The sequence below is a fragment of the Hordeum vulgare genome, chromosome 7H, assembly GCF_904849725.1.
Source record: "Hordeum vulgare subsp. vulgare chromosome 7H, MorexV3_pseudomolecules_assembly, whole genome shotgun sequence".
Classification (NCBI taxonomy): domain Eukaryota; kingdom Viridiplantae; phylum Streptophyta; class Magnoliopsida; order Poales; family Poaceae; genus Hordeum; species Hordeum vulgare.
The window spans coordinates 460,255,392-460,270,950 of record NC_058524.1 but is presented as its reverse complement, the minus strand read 5'-3'; positions in this window follow the sequence as shown (position 1 = coordinate 460,270,950).

Sequence of the window (15,559 nt, the reverse complement as noted above, 5' to 3'; positions counted from 1 at the left end):
CAACACTTCAATCAAAACAATCATGAAGCAGTGTGAACAGATGGTATCTCACTAGCTCTTTCTGAGACCGCAAAACATAAATGCAGAGCACCTTCAAAGACCAAGAGCTGACTAAACATTGTAATTCATGGCAAAGAAGATCCAGTCACAGTCATACTCAATACCAGTCAAAAGCAAAGCATAAAAATGACAGGGGTGCTCTCTAATTGGTGCTTTTAAAAGAAGAGAATGACTCAACAGGAACATAAATAGATAGGCCCTTCGCAGAGGGAAGCATTGATTTGCACAGGTGCCAGAGCTCAAGCTTTGAAAACAGAGATAATAATTTTGGGTGGCATGCTTTCATTGTCAACGCAATGACTAAGCTATAGGCGGTTCCCAAACAGAAAAGTAAAGTTTTGACTCTCCCACCACCGATCAATCACACTCCATGACTAGCCGAATACTCGGGTGCCGTCCATACCAATAACAATCCAGGCGGAGTTTTGTTTGCAATTATCTTTTTGATTTGAGCATGGAACCGGCCCTTTCTCGTGAATGATAGTGAATAAACACATATCGAGGATAGCACGCCTAGCACAGAAGATACTGATAGCCCCCTGTCACCACATGAGCGGTTCGGCCATGCAAAACAGATTATTTCTTGAAGGTTTAGAGAGTGGCACATGCAAATTTACTTGGAACGGCAGGTAGATACCGCATATAGGTAGGTATGGTGGACTCATATGGAACAACTTTGGGTTTATGGAAGTGGATGCACAAGTAGTATTCCCGCTTAGTATAAGTGAAGGCTAGCAAAAGACTGGGAAGCAACCAACTAGAGAGCGACAAGAGTCATCAATATGCATTGAAATTAACCAACATTGAGTGCAAGCATGAGTAGGACATAAATCACCATGAACATGAATATCATAGAGGCTATGTTGATTTTGTTTCAACTACATGCGTAAACATGCGCCAAGTCAAGCCACTTGAATCATTCAAAGGAGGGTACCATCCTATCATACTACATCATAATCATCTCAAGATTCACGTTGGCATCCAAGACAAACCATTATAAGATCCTAGCTAATTAAGCATGGCATCAGAAACTATGATCTCTAAGTTGTCATTGCAAACATGTTTCTCTCACAGAAAAGCTAAATCAGGAACGATGAGCTAGTCATATTTACAAAAACAAAATAGATCGAGTTCATACCAGCTTTTCCAAGCTGAGTCACTTCATCATATATCATCATTATTGCTTTCATGTGAACAATAATAAGAGTGCTCGTGCATTGGACTAAGCTGGAATCTGTAAGCAAACACAAAGGAGAAGACAAAGTAATATGGCTCTTTGACAGATAAACAGATATGCATGCGAGAGCCACTAAACATTGTAACCATGGTCTTCTACCTTGACCCAAAGAAAAAGAAAACTATTTACACGGGAAAGCTCCCAACAAGCAAAAGAAGAGAAGGAAATCTTTTTGGGTTTCCTCAAACTAGACAAACACACGAGAAGAAATCGAGAAAAGAAATAAACTAGCATGGATGAAACAGTGGCAAAGTGTGAACACCGACTAACAAAGTGAAAGTGTGAACAAGAATATAAAGTCGGTGAGAAACACGTACTCCCCCAAGCTTAGGCTTTTGGCCTAAGTTGGTCTACTCCCAAGGATGGTCCGGGCGATACCCAAAATCATAATGGGGGTTGTACGGGAGCGCTGCAGCCACTGCCTGAATAGCTGCCTCACGGAGGCGAGCAGCCTTTGCCTGCCTCTCATACTCCTCTGCCTCTCCTCTGGTTATGTAATATCTCCGCTTTACCTGAAAGTCAAAGAAAGCACGAGCAGGAAGGGTAATATGGAAAACACGCTGTCAGTTAAATATTAACCGGTATAGGAGGGATTCATTATCCCTCTCAAGGAACTGATAGCGTGTCATAGCGGTGCGATCAAAAAAAGCTGTATGGAGCGGGGGATCTCCTTCGCGGATGGGTACTCCAAGAAAATTTTCTATGTGAGTGGCATAGATCCCACCAAAGAAATGCCCTTCATTAGCATTGTTATTCAGCCTCCTTACTATTATAGATCCCATATTGAAACTTCTATCACCCGTTATTGCGCTCTTAAGAATACTAAGGTCGGGTGCATAGAGGTGACAATGCTCAATATTGCCGTTAGTGCATCTACCTATGAAGAGGGCAAAGTAATGCAAGGCAGGAAAATGAATGCTCCCCATGGTAGCGTGCGTAATATCTCTAGTTTCTCCAACAGTTATACTAGAGAAAAAAATCTCTAACCGAAGATTTAGGAGGATCATTGAGACTACCCCAAACAGGTATCTTGCAAATTCTATTGAAATCCTCTAAATCCATGGTATACGATTTGTCATAGAGATCAAACAGTACAGATGTATCACGGCCAACTGAAAATTTGAATCTACGAACAAAAGAGGGAGTGAGAGTAACATACTGTTCACATTTATCGAAGATGAATTCTTCGAGTCTGACATTGTGAACAAGTGTATCAAACTCATCTTTGAAACCTGCCTCGATCATGAATTCATCAGAAGGCCATTCACATGGTTGTATCTGTGAGTTCCTCGGTTGATAAGGATCGGGCTCCCGAATTGCGAGTCAGGTACCCCTCTTGCTTGAGGAACCACCATGATAGTTTCTCCTGAACATCTTCCTTTTCTAAAATTTTCAGTGACTCAAAGGAAAAGTGAACAAGGCTCAACGAAACTCACATCAACTACTTCGACAAGTGCCTAGAGGCCATATCACGCATCAAAACTACTTGGGCCAGCTAAAATTAGCATGCAAAGCTCAAGAACAGGGTCACCAAGGCAGCAAAAATATGCGACGTATAAGGCACTAGAGCAAAAACTAATTGGACCAATGGAGGGGTCACATACCAAGGAGCAATTTCCCCAAAATAGTTTGGTGAATGGGGATTTGCACAAGGAGATCGAAAATCGCAACAAGAAGGGCAAGAACACGGGTTTGAGCTACCAAACAATTTTTTCTGGAGGTAGGAGAAGCAGATGGGAGCTAGAATAAGTGGAGGGCGTACACGTGGGCCCCACAAGCCTAGTAGGCGTGGCCAGGGGGGTGCCCGCGCCTCCAGGGCTTGTGGCCCACTGGTGCAGCCCCTGACTTGCTCTCCGTCTCAGAATTTTTCAAAAATTCCAGAAAAAATCATACTTGATTTTCAGGACATTAGGAGAACTTTTATTTTCGGGGTACTTTTCTACGGGACGCAAAAAGCAGAAAACAGGAAAATCTAAAGTAAATATATCATTTTTCTTCTAAGCTACCGAAGGTGAAAGCTTGGAACAGAGGTTTGTGACTCCTCGATTCATCCATCTCATGGTCATCGAAAGAAATCCGTCAATGAGGTTGATCATGTCTCATTGACAAACTTTTCTGAATCGCAAAAGAAGACGGAGAATTTTCGAATAGTCACTGAAAGTGCATTATATCGACTAGAGGGGGGGGGGTTGAATAGGAGATTTCTAGAATTTCATCACTGAGGAAATTCCTTTTGAGGAAAATCCTCACTGATGACTGATACGTCTCCAACGTATCTATAATTTTTGATGGTTTCATGCTATTATCTTGTCAAACTTTGGATGTTTTGTTTGCCTTCTATATCTTTTTTGGGACTAACTCATTAACTCAGTGCCAAGTGCCAGTTCCTGTTTTTTCTGTGTTTTTGACCCCTTTCAGAGGAGGATTTTAAACGGAGTCCAAATGGAACGAAACTTCCAAAAAGATTTTTTCTGAAACAGAAGAAGATCGGGGAACCTCAGAATCAGGGCAGGGGCCACCAGGGACCCCACAAGCCCCCTAGCCGCGGCCAGGGGTGCCCGCGCCTCCCAGGCTTGTGGGCTCCCTGGGCCACCTCTACCCTAGGTCTTCCGCCTATATATTCCCTAAAATCCAAGAAAAAATGAGGAGATCATCGAAAGTACTTTTCCGCCGACACAAGCTTCTGTCTCCGCAAGATCCCATCTGGGGCACGTTCTGGTGCCGTGCCGGAGGGGGGATTTGGATACGGAGGGCTTCTTCATCAACACCATGACCTCTCCGATGATGCGTGAGTAGTTCACCATAGACCTACGGGTCCATAGCTAGTAGCTAGACGGCTTCTTCTCTCTCTTGGATCTTCAATACAAAGTTCTCCATGATCTTCATGGAGATCTATCCGATGTAATCTTGTTTTGCGGTGTGTTTGTCGAGATCCGATGAATTGTGGATTTATGATCAGATTATCTATGAATCTTATTTGAGTTTCTTCCGATCTCTCTTATGCATGATTTCATATCCTTGTAATTCTCTTCGAGTTGTGGGTTTTGTTTGGCCAACTAGATCTACGATTCTTGCAATGGGAGAAGTGCTTGGTTTTGGGTTCATACCGTGCGGTGACCTGACCCAGTGACAAAAGGGGTAGCGAGGCACACATCGTGATGTTGCCATCAAGGGTAAAAATATGGGGTTTTCATCATTGGTTTGAGATTATCCCTCTACATCATGTCATCTTGCTTAAGGCGTTACTCTGTTTGTCATGAACTCAATACACTAGATGCATGCTGGATAGCGGTCGATGTGTGGAGTAATAGTAGTAGATGCACAAAGTATCGGTCTACTTGTCTCGGACGTGATGCCTATATGTATGATCATTGCCTTAGATATCGTCATGACTTTGTGCGGTTCTATTAATTGCTCGACAGTAATTTGTTCACCCACCGTAATATTTGCTATTTTGAGAGAAGCCTCTAGTGAACACTATGGCCCCCGGGTCTACTCCACACCATATTTTCAGCCTTACTCTTTTACTTCATTGCACTTTCTGCCTTCAGATCTCACTTTGCAATCAATCTTGAAGGGATTGACAACCCCTTTATAGCGTTGGGGGCAAGCTCGTTTGTTTCTGCGCAGGTACTCTCGACTTGACGAGATTCTCCTACTGTATTGATACCTCGGTTCTCAAACTGAGGGAAATACTTACTGCTCCTGTGCTGCACCACCCTTTCCTCTTCAAGGGAAAAACCAACGCAAGCCCAGCCTCCACCAACGTGTCAATCTCTCGCGCTGTTGTCTGTTGCCGTAGCAGAAGAATTTTTGGCGCCGTTGCCGGGGTGGATCAAGTCAAGAAGTCATTCAAGTAAGTGTCGCAAACTCATCTCTTGCATTTACCTTTTTTGCCTCTCATTTTCCTCTCCCCCACTTCTGAAAAACAAAAATTTACAAAAAAATATTGCCCTTTTTCGTTTTCCTTTTCGTTCGCCCTTTTCTCTCGCTTGTTTTCTGTTGTTTGTGTGCGATAGTCTATCCTCATGGCTAGATCCACCACTTCGAACGATGCTCCCGAGAACGAAGTTCTCAATTTCAAACAAATTGAGGAAGAAAACTTAAAGGACCCTTGGTATAGGATTTGCAGTGCTCAGAGTAGATCTACTCATAAGCAATCCACTACCACTACAGGAATTAGCTTCTTTGTCGTCTGCCATCACGGATGGCAAAGAGTATATCACGGACGGCAAAGAGAATATCACAGACGGCAAAGAATCTCAGTGTCGGCAAAATTTCTGCGTCAGCCGACGACGGCATTGTAGCTTCTTTGCCGTCTGTCTCACCGAAGTGGACGGCAAAGAGCTTTGCCGTCAGCTTTTCATAAGAGCAGTCGACAAAGTGGTCGAGACGGCAGCCGACAGGCATTGCCTCCGTTAGGGGCTAACGGAGGCTTTGCCGTCTGCCTCCCCTCTTCTGTGCCATTTGCCTCCCCCCTCTTCTTTGCCGTCTGCCCCCCTCCTCCTCCCCCCTCCTTTGTGCCGTCTGCCTCCCCCCTCTTCTGTGTCGTCTGCCTCCCCCTCTTCTGTGCCGTCCGCCTCCCCCTCTTCTTTGCCGTCAGCCTCCACCTCATCCTCCCCCCTCCTCTGTGCCCTCTTCTTTGTCATCTGCCCCCCTGGAAGCAGACGGCAAAGATACTATATGGCCAGCTGCTACTGCCCAGGTTGCACAGCTGGGCCCCACGTGCCACCTTTGCCGTCGGTCAGTGATACGTCCATTTTGCATCATGCTTTCATGTTGATATTTATTGCTTTTTGGGCTGTTATATTACTTGTGGTATCATATTTATGCCTTTTCTCTCTTATTTTGCAAGATTTATTTGAAGAGGGAGAATTTAGGCAGCTGGAATTCTGGACAGGAAAAGGAGAAACTCCTAGTCCACTATTCTGCACATCTCCAAATGCCCTGAAAATTTGCGTGGATTTTTTCTGGAATATATTAAAAATACTGGGCGAAAGAACTACCGGAGGGGGGCCACCAGGGCTCCACAAGCTTGCCCACCGCCACCACCCCCTAGTGGCGCAGGGAAGGCTTGTGGGCTGCCTGACGGCCCACTAGCCCCCCTCTTTTGCTATATGAAGCGTCCTGGACTGGAAAAAATCAAGAGGGAGCTTTTTCGTGGTTTCGCCGCCGCCACGAGGCGGAACTTGAGCAGATCCAATCTAGAGCTCGGCAGGACGATCCTGCTGGGGAAACTTCCCTCCCGGAGGGGGAAATCGTCGCCATCGTCATCACCAACACTCCTCTCGTCGGAGGGGAGGCATCTTCATCAACATCTTCATCATCACCATCTCCTCTCCAATCCCTAGTTCATCTCTTGTAACCAATCTTCGTCTCGCGACTCCGATTGGTACTTGTAAGGTTGCTAGTAGTGTTGATTACTCTTTGTAGTTGATGCTAGTTGGATTACTTGGTGGAAGAGTTTATGTTCAGATCCTTGATGCTATTCATTACACCTCTGGTCATGATTATGATTATGTCTTGTGAGTAGTTACTTTTGTTCCTGAGGACATGGGATAAGTCATGCTGATAATAGTCATGTGAATTTGATATTCGTTCAGTATTTTGATATGCTGTATGTTGTTTTTCCTCTAGTGGTGTTATGTGAACGTTGACTACATAACACTTCACCATATTTGGGCCTAGAGGAAGGCATTGGGGATTAGTAAGTAGATGATGGGTTGCTGGAGTGACAGAAGCTTAAACCCCAGTCTATGCGTTGCTTCTTGAGGGGCTGATTTGGATCCACTAGTTTAATGCTATGGTTAGACTTTGTCTTAATTATTCTTTTGTAGTTGTGGATGCTTGCGAGAGAGGTTAATCATAAGTGGGATGCTTGTCCAAGTAAGGGCAGTACCCAAGCGCCGGTCCACCCACATATCAAACTATCAAAGTAACGAACGCGAATCATATGAACATGATGAAACTAGCATGGCAGAAATTCCCGTGTGTCCTCGGGAGCGTTTTTCCTTCTATAAGACTTTGTTCAGGCTTGTCCCTTGCTACAAAAGGGATTGGGCCACTTGCTGCACCGTTGCTACTACTTGTTACTTGTTACTCTTTGCTTGCTATGTTTCACCTCGCTACACAATCACTTGTTACCGCTACTTTCAGTGCTTGCAGTTATTACCTTGCTGAAATCCGTTTATCAGAGCCTTCTCCTCCTCGTTGGGTTCGACACTCTTACTTATTGAATGGACTACGATTGATCCCCTATACTTGTGGGTCATCAAGACTCTTTTCTGGCGCCGTTACTGGGGAGTGAAGCGCCTTTGGTAAGTGTAAATTGGTAAGGAAATACTTTTATAAAGTGCTGAAATTTATTGTCACTTGTCACTATGGAAACTCTTCCTTTGAGGAGTTTGTTCGGGGTATCTTCACCACGAACGGAATCACGAGGAGTTGATCCTCAACCTGAGGTACCTACTGAAAATATATTTTATGAAATTCCTTCGGGTATGCTTGAGAAATTGCTGGCTAATCCTTTCATTGGAGATGGATCTTCACATCCATACTTGCATCTGATCTATGTAGATGAAGTTTGTGGTTTATTTAAGCTTGCAGGTTTGCCCGAGGATGAGGTAAAGAAGAAAGTCTTTCCTTTACCTTTGAAGGATAAGGCGTTGACATGGTATAGGCTATGTGATGATACTGGATCATGGGGCTACAATCGCTTGAAATTGGAATTTCATCAAAAGTTCTATCCTATGCATTTAGTACATCGTGATCGGAACTTTATTTATAACTTTTGGCCTCGTGACAGCGAAAGCATACCTCAAGCTTGGGGGAGGCTTAAATGAATGCTATATTCATGCCCCAATCATGAGCTCTCGATAGAAATCATTGCTCAAAACTTTTATGCTCGGCTTTCTCATGAAGATCGTACCATGCTTGACATTTCTTGTGCTGGTTCTTTTATGAAGAAGGATATTGATCACAAGTGGAATTTATTGGAGAGAATCAAACGCAACTCTGAATATTGGGAGCTGGAGGAAGGTAAGGAGTCAGGTATGAATTTCAAGTTTGATTGCGTTAAATCTTTTGTTGAGACAAACACTTCTAGAGATTTTAGCGCTAAGTATGGACTTGACTCTAAGATAGTAGCTTCTTTATGTGAATCTTTTGCTGCTCATGTTGATCTTCCCAAAGAGAAGTGCTTTAAATATCATCCTCCTGTAGAAAGCAACATAGCCAAAACCAATCTAGTTGAGGATAAAATCATAGTTTTTAGTGATCCTGTTGTTCCTTGTGCTTACACTGAGAAACCACCATACCCTGCTAGGATAAAGGATTATTCTAAAGCTCCAACTGTGATACGTAGGGGTTACATTAGACCACTTGCACCCCCTGAGGAGATTAGAGTTGAACCTAGTGTTGCTACTATCAAAGATCTCTTAGCCGAAGACACAGATGGGCATGTTATCAAATTCTGTGAGGACTCCGCTAGAATTGCTAAACCTCACATGAAAGACAAACACGGACCTGTAGTTGGCCTCCCCGCTGTTTCTGTTAAGATAGGAGATCACTATTACCATGGTTTATGTGATATGGGAGCTAGTGTTAGTGCAATACCCCGTTCTCTATATGATGAAATCAAAGATGAGATTGCACCTGCTGAGTTAGAACCCATTGATGTCACTATTACGCTAGCTAATAGAGACACTATTTGCCCTCTGGGAATTGTGAGAGACGTAGAAGTCCTGTGTGGTAAGACGAAGTATCCTACTGATTTCCTCGTCCTTGGTACTGCACAAGATAGCTTTTGTCCCATCATATTTGGTAGACCCTTTCTCAACACTGTCAATGCTCACATTGTTTGCATTAAGCACACTGTCATAGTAAGTTTCGAGGGTGTGTCACATGAATTTAACTTCTCCAAGTTTGGAAGACAAACCCATGAAAGAGAGTCGTCTGGTAGAGATGAAATCATTGCTCTTGCCTCTATTGCCGTACCTCCTACTGATCCTTTAGAGCAATATCTGCTTGAGCATGAAAATGATATGCATATGGAGGAGAGAGATGAGATAGATAGAATTGTCTTAGAACAATATCGTATTCTCAAGAATAATCTGCCTGTTGAACTGCTTGGGGATCCTCCCCCACCAAAGGGTGATCCTGTGTTTGAGCTTAAACAGTTGCCTGATTGTCGGGGGGATAACCCCGGGGTAGGCCCATCAAGCCTGTTCCTTCATTTCCGACCCAATGGACATGAAGGCGCGGAGATTCTCAAGGCCCAAGTCTTCTGACCGGCTAGGCATCACCTGCCGGCTGGAAGACAAGGCGGCCACCTTTCTGGCCGGCCAGGCAACCCCTGCCGGCTAGAATCCAGGCGGCCTCCCGTTTAGACCCGACCTGGTCCCGCCAGCCGGACTAAGGAGGAGGCGGCCACCCTCAAGCCGGCTGACCAAGCAGGCTAGCTGGCCGAGGATCACCAGTCACATCAGATCGTAGGTCAGGAAAGGACCTCACGATTAAAGGTAGCTACGCGTCAGCAAAGGTACTGGATCAGGGCACCCGGCAGGTACGAGCGTCGGCGGCCACGCCGCTGACCTACCCCGGCTCTGATCCATCACCTAGCATGATGTCGGACCGTCACACTCCCACTCCATTACTGCACTCAGCGTGGGGAACAGTGTAGGCGGTCGTACTACCTGCCCACGAAGAATCTCGTAGGACGACGCTCGACGTACAACGCATGCTCAGCGTCAACCTTACGTGGGAGCCTCATTGGCCAGCCGACGGGTCCCGCCAGCAATCGAGACCATGCAGCCGGCGGGCCCCTCATCGACAAGACAAGACCCTTGTGGGCCCCTGGCCAGCCGGCGAAGCAGCCAGCCGGGTCCCACACATGTACCCTTTATCCATATTGTAGGCCGGCGGGTTATCTATAACCCCCCCCGGCCGCCCCCCATGCAAGGGGGCCGATCACTTACCAGTCATTCAACACTACACACTCACCAACCAACAAAGAGCGAGGTAGAGACAAGCCGGATGCTCCCCTCTTCCTCCTCCCAACACAGCTCCAGGAGAAACATTGTAATCTGTTCCCATAGATCAAACACACCAGCAGGATTAGGGGTGTTATCTCTACGGAGAGCCCTGAACCTGGGTACATCGTGCATCCCATGTGTGTACCAACCTCGTTCCCAGCGCCCACCTTTGTCCCTTTGGTTCTCACCGACTTTAGCCTACCTATGGCATATCTTGTGAGTATTCACCGACATTTGGCACCCACCGTGGGGCCGATCGCGGCATCGGCTGGCTTCACGCGCTGGGCGGGGCCCCGCAACTACACCACCGGATGAATCGCGTCCGGTTCAGTTTGCATGCCCGTGGAGCTCGCTTTCGACGAGGCGACGCCCATGATGATCGACGTCCTCGTCCGCCATGTAGATTCGTACGAAGATTCTGATGACGAGGCGCTTCCTAGTGTCGTCATCGCTGCTATGGAGAACCTCAGCGTTCTCTTCAGCGACCTTCGCCTCAACGACGGCCCATGCTACCTCGGCGAGGACTACGACATTGAGGCGCTCTGCGCCAGCTTCAGCAGGCTCTCTATCGCTGAGATGCCTGCCCACGACGTTTACCCCAGTAACGTCCTCATCTTCGACGGCCCTCCGCTGTCGGTGGGGTTCTTCACCCCATACCACGTCGCTGCCGTCTCGAACACCGTGGAGGTGATGGTTATCAGCGCCGGCACGGCTCCCGGCAAGGCCTCCGGAGGCGCTGGTGAGCCTGCTGCGGCCGCCGCCGACACTCTTCGGGACGCCATCACCGTCCTGAAGACACCGGTCACCGCTTCCGCCGACCCTGCAGACGCTCGGGCCTCACTGGAGGAGGCTCGCAAGCGTATCTTGGAGGAGGGCATCGCTGTGGCCTCGGCAAAACGTCAGTTGGAGGCTACACATGGTGAGTATAACTCCGCATACGGTCTTACTCCGATTTCCGAGGCCCCCAGCCGGCTTGGATCGGTCCGCAGCCGTGGACGGTTCATCGCCGAGGTTCTAGGCGGGGACCTGCCCACCTATGAGACTCCTGCGGCCAACATGCGGGCAGCGCAGGCGGCCATGGAGGAAATGGCAAGCCTGGAAGGCGAGGAGCGCACCTTGCAAGAGAAGCGTGTCAAGGATCTCCTTGACGCCGCTAACCAGCAGCACGCTCGGTTCACCCCGGCCAGGCTCATTCATAGTCCCCGGGACTGAACTCGGGGGCTCGCCGCAACCCTAGCGGCCAACACCACGCCGAAGGATCTTCCTTGCATCGCCCTTCCGGCTCGAGGGGCGAGGGAAGCCAAGGCCAACGCTCGCAGCACCAGAGCGAGCACACTTCGGGCTTACGTCGCGGAGGCGACGAGGGCGACTCGGAGTACGGGGACCTTCCCCCGCGAAGAACTCACGCCTCCGGCTCCCAAGGCGCCTCCCCTCTCGCCACCGGGGCTGGCGCCCCCGCCTCCGAGGACGAGCGGGACGCCCGCCGACGTATCATCGCCTTGGCCCATTCGGCCCTTCTAGAGGAAGACGGACCCGTCGGTCCGGCTTGCTTCGGCCGCTGGATCCGAGGGGAGCCGTTCCTCCGAGGTTTCGCCCTGCCACGGGATACGCCGAAATACAACAGCACGGCCAAGCTAGAAGACTGGCTAATCGACTACACCACGGCCGTAGGCATCGCGAGGGGAAACAAGCGCGTAGCGGTTTGCTACGTGCCACTTATGCTGGCCGGCTCGGCCCGGACCTGGCTTCACAGCCTCCCGGCCGGCAACGTCAACTCCTGGGTGGACTTTGAGGAGGCGTTCGTCCGCAACTTCACCGGCACCTACAAGCGCCCTGACCGGCCCCGCGAGCTGGCCATGTGCGTCCAGAAGGCCGACGAACCCCTCCGCGACTACGTCACCCGGTGGACTCAGCTTCGCAACTCCTGTGAGGGGGTGCATGAGGTACAAGCCATCCAGTACTTCATTGACGGATGCCGAGACGGCACCCTCCTAAAGCACAAGCTCATGTGCGCCGAGCCCACCTCTTTGGCGGTGCTCATGGCCAAGGCGGACAAGTACGCCACGGCCGACTCTGCAATGCGCATCAAGGTGACCGCCTTAGACAAGGTTGTGCCCATGCCGGCTACTCCCAAGCCGGCTGGGGACAACCGAGGCGGCCAGAACAACTACAAGCGCAAGGCGGATGAGATGGATCCCCGCTCCAACAACAAGCTAGTGGCCAACGTGGAGGGCGAGGCGTCGGCTTCCCAAGCCGGCCCTCCTCGAAAGCGTCGCAATCAGGGCAACCCCAACTGGCTGCCCAAGCAGTCTCTCGAGCAGCTGCTCGACGCCCCCTGCAAGATACATTCTCGGGCGACGCCGTCTACCCATACCCTTTGACAGTGCAGCGTCGCACGCCGGCTTTCGCAAGGGGAGGGCCTGCCGGCTCCCCCGGGTGCGCAGGCGGCGCCCCGTGCACCGGCTCCCCATCACGCTCCGCTTCCGCCGCCGCCGCCTCGCGACGACGGCCCACACCCTGACGACTATCCGCATCAAGACGGAGCGTTTGTCGTCTTCACCAGCGAAGGCGACGACAAGCACAGCCTGCGCCAAAGGCGGTGCGAGGTGAACGCCACTGTTCCCCCGGTTCCCCAGTACATGCATTCGTCTGACAAACCAATCACATGGAGCCGGGTGGACCACCCTGCGGTGATGCCCAACCCGGGGTCATACACACTCGTCCTCGACCCCACCTTCGCCTCCAAAAGGCTCACCTGCCGATTCTCCCGGGTGCTGGTCGATGGCGGCAACAGCATCAACATCCTCTACCTCGACACTCTCCGCAAGCTCGGGCTCAAGGAGACGGATGTCCTGTCAACCAGCACTGTCTTCCATGGCATCGTGCCTGGGCAGTCATGCTCGCCCATCAGCAAGATCTAGCTGGACGTCCTCTTCGGCGACAAGACCCACTTCCGCCGAGAGTCCATATGGTTCGAGGTGGTGGACCTCAGTAGCCCGTACCACGCGCTGCTGGGGAGACCGGCTCTGGCAAAGTTCATGGCTATTCCGCATTACGCCTACCTGAAGATGAAGATGCCGGGTCCCAAGGGCATCATCACTGTAGTTGGCGACTACAAGAAGTCGCTCGAGTGCGCCCAAGATAGCAGCCGCCTCGCCGACGCCTTGGTGATTGCTGAGGAGAAGCGGCAGATCGACCGGCTCGTGGCCCAGGCTACCGAGCAGCCGGCGATTCGTTCTCCTCCGTCCCAATCGGCCGGCGAGGGCTCCTTCAATCCAGCTAAAGACACCAAGCAGGTCCCACTCAACCCCGCCAACCCGAAGCAGTGCATCACCATCGGGGCTGGCCTCAGCCCCAAATAGGAAGGCGAGCTCGTTGACTTCCTCCGTGAGAATCGGGACATCTTTGCATGGTCCCCCAAGGACATGTCGGGTGTTCCGATGAAGTACGCCGAGCACAAACTTCACGTGCGATCGGATGCAAAGCCGGTGAAACAACCTTTGCGCTGCTTCGCCGAGGGGAAGCGGCGCACAATCGGAGAAGAGATCACCTGGCTCCTTGCAGCCGGCTTCATCATGGAGGTTTTCCACCATGACTGGTTGGCGAACCCAATCCTAGTGCTAAAGAAGAACAACACATGGCGAATGTGCATTGACAACACTAGCCTGAATAAGGCCTATCCGAAAGACCCTTTCGCGTTGCCTAGGATAGATCAAGTGATCGACTCCACTGCAGGGTGCGAACTTCTATCATTTCTGGATGCTTATTCAGGCTACTATCAAATCAAGCTGGATCCAGCTGATCGCCTGAAGACCTCGTTCATCACGCCTTTCGGGGCCTACTGCTACACCACCATGACATTCGGTCTGAAGAACGCAGGTGCGACATTCCAACACTGCATGCAGCAGTGCCTGCTGCCACAGATAGGCAGAAACATCCACGTCTATGTGGATGACATCGCCATCAAGACTGTTGGAAATATGCCCTAGAGGCAATAATAAAATGGTTATTATCATATTTCCTTGTTCATGATAATCGTCTATTGTTCATGCTATAATTGTATTAACAGGAAACAGTAATACATGTGTGAATAAATAGATCACAATATGTCCCTAGCAAGCCTCTAGTTGGCTAGATCGTTAGTCAATAGATGATCATGGTTTCCTGATCATGGGCATTAGATGTCATTGATAACCGGATCACATCATTGGGAGAATGATGTGATGGACAAGACCCAATCCTAAGCATAGCACTAGATCGTATTGTTCGTATGCTAAAGATTTTCTAATGTCAAGTATCTTTTCCTTCGACCGTGAGATTGTGCAACTCCCGGATACCGTAGGAGTGCTTTGGGTGTATCAAACATCACAATGTAACTGGGTGACTATAAAGGTGCACTACGGGTACCTCCGAAAGTGTCTGTTGGGTTGGTACGAATCGAGATCGGGATTTGTCACTCCGTGTGATGGAGAGGTATCTCTAGGCCCACTCGGTAGAACATCATCATGAGCTCAATGTGACCAAGGAGTTAATCACAGGATGACGTGCTACGGAACGAGTAAATAGACTTACCGGTAACGAGATTGAACAAGGTATAGGTATACCAACGATCGAATCTCGGGCAAGTTCTATACCGACAGACAAAGGGAATCGTATACGGGATTGATTGAATCCTTGACATCGTGGTTCATCCGATGAGATCATCGTGGAGCAAGTGGGAGCCACCATGTGTATCCAGACCCCGCTGATGGTTATTGGCCAAAGAGGTGTCTCGGTCATGTCTGCCTTTCTCCCGAACCCGTAGGGTCTACACACTTAAGGTTCGGTGACGCTAGGGTTATAGGGAATTGTTATACGAGGTTACCGAAAGTTGTTCGGAGTCCCGGATGAGATCCCGGACGTCACGAGGAGCTCCGGAATGGTCCGGAGGTCAAGATTGATATATAGGACGGATGGTTTCGGACACCGGAAGTGTTTTGGGCATCACCGGTAACGTACCGGGACCACCGGGACCACCGGAGGTGGCCCCGGGGTTCCACCGAAGGGAGGCAATGACCCCGGGAGGTAAGGTGGGCCAAGTGGGGGAGGGAACCAGCCCCTAGGTGGGCTGGTGCACCTCCCCACTCAGCCCAATGCGCAGGGGAGAGGGAAGGGGGGGGGGCAAACCCTAAGCCAGGTGGGCCTAAGGCCCACCAGGGGTGCGCCACACCCCTCCTTCCGCCCTTGGCCG